Genomic DNA, 8,326 nt, shown 5'->3' with positions numbered 1-8,326 from the left:
CATCAGTTTTACCTTTATCAAAACCAGGACATTGTCTGCATAACTTTCCACAAACAAGAGTCTTATGTTATGTACATTATCTTCTGGCCCTGTGGCCTGTTAACATTTTGAAACTCTTTCTTAATAAAAGTTTGTCAACCAGAAACCCTGCTTTCCCTTTATCTTTCCAGTCTGCAGTCCCCCTCTGTTGAAACAGAGCAGTAGGACTCTGCAGTAGGAAACAGAGCTACATTCTTGTGGAGCAAAGGTACAGTGGGTTACAACAAAGAAAGAACTTATTAACTCAAGGGTCTTATGTTGCTAATGCCAAGGCTACTGCTTGTTTTTCTTGCATGCCATCTATACTAGCTAATGCACTCCCAGGCTCACATTGGGTAAAGGACAAGCAAACTCAATAGCAAACATTGCCTCAACAATGCAGTATTACTCTAATAAAGCTTTTTTTTTTTTAATCACTCAGAGGTTATGCTTGGAGTGTTGTGAACAATCATGTGCGTTAGTTGCAAGAGTGTGGATAAACCTGCCAAGCAAGCTAAAATAGTAACAGACGGGTAAGAATTAAAATGCTCCTTTCAAGCTCAGAAGACTTATTAACTAGAGCCTTAAGTTGATTTTCTTCAGAGAATGGTGGTCAGGGAGAGACCCACTGTTAATGTCAGAAGAACTGGTGAAAGGCATAATATAGTAAACAGTAGACAGATAGATTTTCGTTTCGGGGCAGATGTTCGAGTAGGTCCAGGGAATCTCTCGAGTCCTGATCCGCCTTTGCCTATCAGGTCTTCTCCGCATGGCCCTTGTCATGCGTGGGATCTCCTGTGATGGCTCCTGACAAACGGGGTTCTGTTCTCCATGTGAGAACATATCCCAGGCTGCCGGGTCGCCCAAGGCGACCAGGGGCTGGCAGCAGCAAGAGGATCAAGCTAAGCCATCCATCCTGTAGTCCTGATACCCAATATATGTGTTCTGCAAAGAGTACAAATAGTGATGTTTCAAACTGGAAGACTCTGCAGTTAGCAGGTGCTTATGCTGCAGTTCTGGTCCATCCCTGAAAGCACACAAAAAAGGCAAAGCCTGCTCATGCTCAAGGCAAGGTCAGGGAAAGTATGCCTGGCACTTGAGAAGGATGGAAAGGCCCTTGTAGCTGCATGTCCAAGGGGTTGTGGGGTCACCCACTGTGGCTTCTGTGTCTGGGGTTGCAGCCTGTTCTATGTCTTGGAACCTCTGAACTCTCATGGTTGCCCCCAGGCACTTTCCTCCTGCCTCTCCTTTCTCCCAGGCATCCTTGGTGCACCATTGTGACTCCACTTAGAACTTGCTCACTCAGTGAGATAACAGGGATCGGTACCCTGGCTTCAGTGCTTCTGCTGGCTGGAGTCTATGTACATTTCCCTATGACTTTCATGCTTTGCTATTCAACTTCCCTTACCTAGTTAGGTCAGTTCCGACAGCTCATACTCATAAGTGTACCGGCAGGTGGTCCTGCACGCACATGTGCGTGTACACAGTAACATCCCTGAGAGAAACTTGCACATATGCAGAAGTACACGCTTTCTTCTCCAGGAACATGAACTTTGTTAAGAATCCAACTTTCTTTGTCCTGGTTATTTTCTTTCACTTGCTCATCAATCATGTCAGGTTGCACTTCTAACTCTGTGACTTAGCACCAAGAGTGCTTGAACCACCCAGGTTTCACTGATTTACTAAATGCTAAGACTCGCTTTCAGTTGCTCTCATTAGGCCCAAGTAGGTCTTCATACAATCAGGTATACCTGCTTGCCTACACAGCCAAAGTGCCAATGAAGCCTGTCCCTGGTTGGGACCAAAGACATCCAAGATGGTCACCTGGAAAGCAGGGTCCCTCTGAGTGTCACCTGGTGCAGATCCCCTACAACAAAATCAGAGAATCTGTTCCAGAGAGACTGCCAGAATCCTCTCTCAGTTGCAGACGCATATCTTGGCCCCTGTAGACCCCACAGCCAGGGGCATGACCCTAGAGGAAATAAGGAATTCACGTCAGGACTTTCAGCACGAGCCATGTGGTGTCTTTGGCAGGACGGCTATTGCCTAAACCCTGGACCCTGAAAACCAGCGGGCTTCAAATTACCCCCAGGGGCTTCCCTGTCTCCCACTCTCCTGAGTTCCCTTGGGACATGCAATAAGCCCACGGTCCTTGCTTCCTTCCTGTTCCCTACCTCACAGGCACATCCCGGCAGAGGGCCACACACGTACACCCACCCCTGTGCTTTATTCGCCTACCTGCACTTCCAGGGGGGCTGGAAGTGCCTGGAGGCATGCCATGCTCACACCCTGTGTCTCCTAGGATGCCTCTGGTTTTTCATAGACAGCCTACCTTAGCTAATCTTGCGTTTTGTGTTGCATCGTGCCAATATGTGCCACCCTCATGGAGACAGCATGCTGGCTGTTGGGCTGATCCTGGGCAGCACAGGCCCAGGACCTTCCCAGTTCTCCTCACCTGTGTGGAACAATCTCCAGTGCAGCAGGCAATCTGTGCCTCTTTCTCCTTCAGGTCTCTGCCCTTTTCTGCAGGACCTTAGCCTCCTCACCATCCCAATCTTGCCATAGCCATATCCACCATTTCCACAGGCTGGCCCACGTGCCGGCCAACTGAGAGCTTCACAGACAGTGGTTTCAAAGCCCTAACCCACCTGATTTGTCTGAGTGAGTCCTCAGACCATGCACTCCCTCTTCCTGGTCCAAACACGGTACAACAACATGGTAGAAATGGTGAGCATGTTTTTGTATTTGGTCTAATTGCAGATTTCTGGAGCCACGGTCTGGAGTTACCACTGGCCATCCTTTCCTCGTTTCCATCCTGTACAGGGTCACTGCAGAGATACGGTGACCAACCACCCTTAGACTGGGGACGCCTCATGCCTCCTTTTATGGTTGCTCAGTACCTCCTCTCCTGTCGCCTTCATCTCTGTGTCTGCCCTGGGCCAGACACATACACACACACACACACACACACACACACATACACAAACACAGCTGACACAAGCACACACATGTATACACACACATCCTCGGCACTGGGACACAAATGCAAATAGGAAACACTGGTGTTTCAGAAGCCCGTGTTCCCTGTTTGTGTTTTTGTCTCCGTGCCGAGCATGTATGTGTATACACGCATGTGCTTGTGTTGGGGGTGTGTGTGTGTGTGTGTGTGTGTGTGTGTGTGTGTATGTGTGTTCGGCCCAGGGAAGATGCAGAGATGAAGGTGACAGGAGAGAAGGTGCCAACCTACCATAAGAGAAGGCATGAGGCGTCCCCAGTCTAAGGGTGGTTGGTTGCTGCAATGTTGGAGATGAAGTCGGTAGGCACCATGCCCTGCCCTTGTGGCTCCCTGTCCACTTCCTCCCCAAACTGTTCCATATTTTCCCAAGGCAGTCTGAAGCCCCTTCCAGTGCAGCATGTGTGTTGGTGGTGAGCCACTAAGTAGTGCATGTGGAAACTCACAAAAGATCCCAAAGTCAGCACAAAGGTGCACTGGGACCCCAGAGAGGAAGCCCTCTCAATGACAGACCTTCCCAGGGTAAGGGGCAGGAGTGAAGGCCCCAGAAAATCTCAGTCGCAGTGAGCAACAGGAGGCCAGGTGATGGCAGGACCCATGGAAGGATGATTCTAACAAAGATATTTAATTCACCGTGCCTCTAGGAGTATCACCTAGGTCTCTCACGCTGCAACCACAACTGATTTGAGGGAGACTTGCTTCACTCACAGACACACTGAATTCCCAAGCCCCAGTCTCAGCAGGCCACCTGCTACATGCATGGCCCAAATTCATACTCCGCAGCCAGCTTGCATGAGCCTGAGCATCCACATTTGGGAAAGGACAGTGTCACGGCTCCAACGGCTAACCCTTCATGGCCCACCTCCAGACCCCTTCACCACATATGTTTCTGTCAGTTACCTCTCATGGAAGAATCTTCCCTCCTGGGGTAGTACTTCAGGGGATCGTCCCACTCGTCTTAGCTGATGATCTGCTGGCAACACGAGCAATGTCAGTCCTGGGCTGACCAGGACCCAAACCCTCCCATGAGCAGCCAAGAACTCCAACATCAATCATCAACTGTATGCAGGACCAAAACAACTCCACCTCAGCAATTCTGTTGATTCTGGGCAGTTGTGGCCTGACAACCAGTTGAGAAAGTTTAGGCTCCTGGTGTCCAGCCTGTGGCTGGCTCCTCCCTGTTCAAAGTCCCAGAACCAATGGACTGGTGTGGAACGATGTGCCCTTTACCCTGCAGAAAGATAGGGGAGAAGGGTGCGGATCCCGCAGGTGAATCATCCACACCCTTTCACACTGACAGTCATCACCCAAGGAGCCACGTTTTACCAGTGATGTCAAGGTAATACTCTTTAATGATCACTGTTGTTCAAGAAGTAAGGGTGGTCCCAAAAAGGAAATATCAGCTTGCTGTGGGACCAGAGATGGCTTGCACCTGTACCTGCTAGGATAGGGAGAAGGGAAAAGGTGCAAGCTTCTAGGGCCCTCAGCTTGCCTCCCATTAACAGCTTCCCTGAAGCCTCTCCAAACTCTCACAGTGTAGGAACATGGATAACATGATCCTCCCACTCTCCACCAAGTCCCATACCCACCTGTCCTCAGTCTCCCTCATTGACCTTCAAGTTGATCGTGTAGCTGAGAAAGTCTTTATCTTGGTCGCTGATGATGACAGAAACTTGAGGGTGGTTCATAATCTGCTTTAGGTCAAGGAGCCGTTTAGGCCACATACTAGGCCAAGAAGATCCAGGAACAACAGTCCTAGTCTGGGGTGGAAGAAGGACACTGGAACAGGCATCGTCAAGGATGCTGGGCACTTCTGCTTGCCCAGCCACTACTGATGTCCTCAGGCCCTGCCATACCATCAGACACGCTCATGGCTCTGGGTTCCTTTTGGTGTTCTGCATCTGAGGTGGTCTGCATTCCCCAAGCAGGGACTGTTTCTGATTGTTATTCTTCTCTAGACCTGTGTATGCTGGGTAGTGGCATGTCACTGCTTACATGGTCAGACATGCTGTCGTTGTAACAAATCGTGTCTGAAAGCAAAGGTGTTGGTACGTGTTTGCGTATGTGTATGTGTGTCTGTGTGTGTGTATGTGTGACTCCCATATCTCAGTTATTTTCGGGATCATCCACATTTACAACAATAACTGTCCGCTGAGACTGCTCTGGTGTACTGTCTCTGGTCATTCCTGGCTTAGAGGCCTCAGAGCTGTTCCTCCTCAGATGCAGGCCTGAAGTAGACACACAATGTCATGGCTGCGACACTCACAGGTGTGGCCCTGCCAGGACTCTATTCAGCTGTGCCTTTGAAGCCTGCGAATTGCCCAGTACCACACTTCCTTCAGGGTCCACCAGCACATATCCTGTGCCCGCGCCCCCCCCCTCCTCCTGCTCCTGCCTCTGCACCTCCTTCTCCTCCTCCTAAGTAGACCCCAAGGAGCAGCAGAAAGGATACCACTTTGTCCCAGAAGCCAGGGATGCCCTGGATGGTGGCGCTCCTCTAAGCCAAGTCACAATTCCTCCTCTGATGGCTCTTCACATGAACCAAACATAGGCCCTGCGGTTTTTCTCATGCTAAGACGTCAGTTCCACTTGCAGGGCGGCCAGCGCCTGCAGCACATCTAGCACCACAAGCTCATTCAGGCCTTTCCTGGCCCTGCTCCTCCAACATCTTCTCCTCCAGCTCCTGGGAGGACCCCTGTTGCTGCTCCTCATCAGCTGAAACCTCTACCTCCTCCATGATGTCTTCCACAAGCAGCTGGAACACCCGCCTGATCCCCGCCACATCTCCATCCACCAGGGACCCGCCATCCTCTGCCACCTCCACCCTGAAGAGGGTGGCATCTTCACCTTGTGTGACAACTGGTGGCTGCTAGGTCCCAGCCGTGCATAGCATCACAAGGGCAGGCCACGGGGCCCCATCCCCCTGAACACCTGGGCTCACAACTAAGAAGGTCCGGGGTCCCAGGACACTCCCGCATTCCTATGACCACCTCTCACGCTTCTCTTGGCCCTGGCCATAACCTCCGGCTGTTAGAAGCGAAAGGACAGACATAATACCACCAAAGCAAGTGGTGTGCAATGGAGATCCAGTCTGCAGTAAACCTGTGGGGTCTGCTTGCTTTTTCGGGGTGGGGAGTGAGAGGCATGGTTGGGAGGCAGGGACTGGTGTGTCTGGGGTGGCCTGAGGATGAAGAAAGGGGTAGTGGACATCCCAGGATAGGCTGAACGGGCCCTGGGACATCACCCAAACAGGCAGGGCCCTAGGTTGTGAGCCATGCACAGGCTGCTGGCCCAAATCTAGACCAATGGAGGAAAGGGTAGTGGACGGCATCCTTATGGACATGCCCCTAGACTGGAGGGCATCTTCCCTGGTTCCTGGGCTCCAGCTCCACCACGTGGCCAGATTCTGCTCCAGGGAGCTAGCAGGTTTTGCATCTGCCGCTTCCCCAGGGGCTGTCATTGACCTGGATCTGGAAATTCCAACCACGGGTTCCTGCTCCGCAATCCAAAAAACACACTCCTGGGTCCCACAAGACCTTTAATAAATGGGCGTTCTCCCTGAGTATCCAAAAGATACGCAGGGGCACCAAGTGGCTGGATACTTTTCTCCATGGGACAGAGTACCTGTTGCTGTCCAGATGCTATGGGAGTAGGGAAAATCCCCACCATTTGCAACAGTTGATCTGCATTGTTCGGGGACACCAGAACCTTAGGGTACAGAGCTCGCTCTGTGTCTCTTTATCTCTGCTTCTGGCATAGCACTGTTTTGGGCTATCCTTCTGTGTGTGTACCAGGGCTGGTGTCTATGTAGTTCCATCTCTTTAAGTGATGCTGTTACCCTTTGCCACTGTCTGGACACCAGCACTCATACGAGAAGCTTATCCTTGGTGTGAAGGCAAGCCCTTCTCCTCCTGAGTGAGTTTCACTAACGGGAGATCAGACTCTTTTTTAATTTAAATTTATTTATTTTAAGTAGAGGCTAATTACTTTACAATATTGTATTGGTTTTGCCATACATCAACATGAGTCCACCATGGGTGTACACAATCAGACATTTTTAGTCCACACATTCAGACAGTGCTTTCTCAAACTTGAAAGCCAACAGTGGGTGGTCACTGCTGAACCTCAGTTCAGGGTCGGTTTATCCTCTCTCCCTCGCTGGACAGATGTGAACACTGCGCAGGTCTGCAGTGTCTTGGCCACACTTTGCACAGAGGGAGAAATGGGGCATGCTCTGCTGGCATGAGGAAACTCCCTGAACCTTGTTCAAATGCCTACCAGTGAGATGCTAAGGACAACTCCCTGTTAAGTTCCATGACTTCCTGGTGCCTGAGACATGCATGTCTGCCCATTTACCCTATCAAGGCCCTTTCAAAGTGGTTCTGTTCTCCATGTAAGAACACGTACCAGCCTGCCCAATCGGCCAATCCTGTGGGGCCGGGAGCAGCAAGAGGATCAAGCTAATCCATCCATCCTATAGTCCTTACGCCGAATATATGCCTTCTTCAAAGAGTACAAAGAGTGATTTTTCAAACTGGAAGACTATGCAGGTAGCAGGTGCTTATGCTGCAGTGCTGGTCCATTTCTGAAACCTCAGAAAAAAGGCAAGGGGTACTCATGCTCAGGGCAAGGACAGGGAAAGAAAGCCCAGTGTTCTAGAAGGATAGAAAGCCCTTGTAGCTGCATGTCCAAGGGGCCGTGGGGTCACCCACCATGACCTCTGTGTATTGGAATTGCAGCCTGTTCTGTGTCTCGGATCCTCTGCACTCTCATTGGTCACCCCCAGGCACTTTCTTCCTGCCTCTCTTTTCTGCCAGGCATCCTGGGTGCACCACTGTGATTCCACTTAGAAGTTGCTCACTCAGTGAAATAACAGGGATTGGCAACCTGGCTCCAGTGCTTCTGATGGCCAGACTATGTACCTTTCCCTATGGCTTTTATGTTTTCCCTATTCAACTTCTATCACCTGGTTAGGTCAGTTTCTACACCTCATACTCACAAGCATACTGTCAGGTGCTTTTCATACATATATGCACACACATGCGTGTGTACACATTAACATCCCTGAGAGGAAACTTGCACATATACAGACATACAAACTTTCTTCTCCAGGAACATCAATTTTGGTAAGCACCTGACTTTCTTTGTCCTGATTATTTTCTTTCACTTTCTCATCGATCCTGTCAGGTTACACTTCTAACCCTTTGACTTAGCCTCAAAGGTTACAAAATTTTGGCATTTGCTTCTGACAAGGACCGATCTGCAGAGCTTCAGGCAGGGTTGGAAATGCTCGCC

At 50.4% G+C, this 8,326-nt stretch overlaps 1 pseudogene; it reads right to left on the bottom strand.

Annotated features, from left to right (window-relative positions):
- The window catches only part of LOC104982987, a 13,157-nt pseudogene extending 7,099 nt beyond the window's left edge, over positions 1-6,058 (bottom strand).
- Positions 6,059-8,326: the final 2,268 nt, after the last annotated feature.

This window comes from Bison bison, unplaced genomic scaffold (assembly GCF_000754665.1).
Source record: "Bison bison bison isolate TAMUID 2011002044 unplaced genomic scaffold, Bison_UMD1.0 scf7180017462949, whole genome shotgun sequence".
In the NCBI taxonomy this organism is placed as follows: domain Eukaryota; kingdom Metazoa; phylum Chordata; class Mammalia; order Artiodactyla; family Bovidae; genus Bison; species Bison bison.
This window is presented reverse-complemented; position numbering and strand designations above follow the sequence as displayed.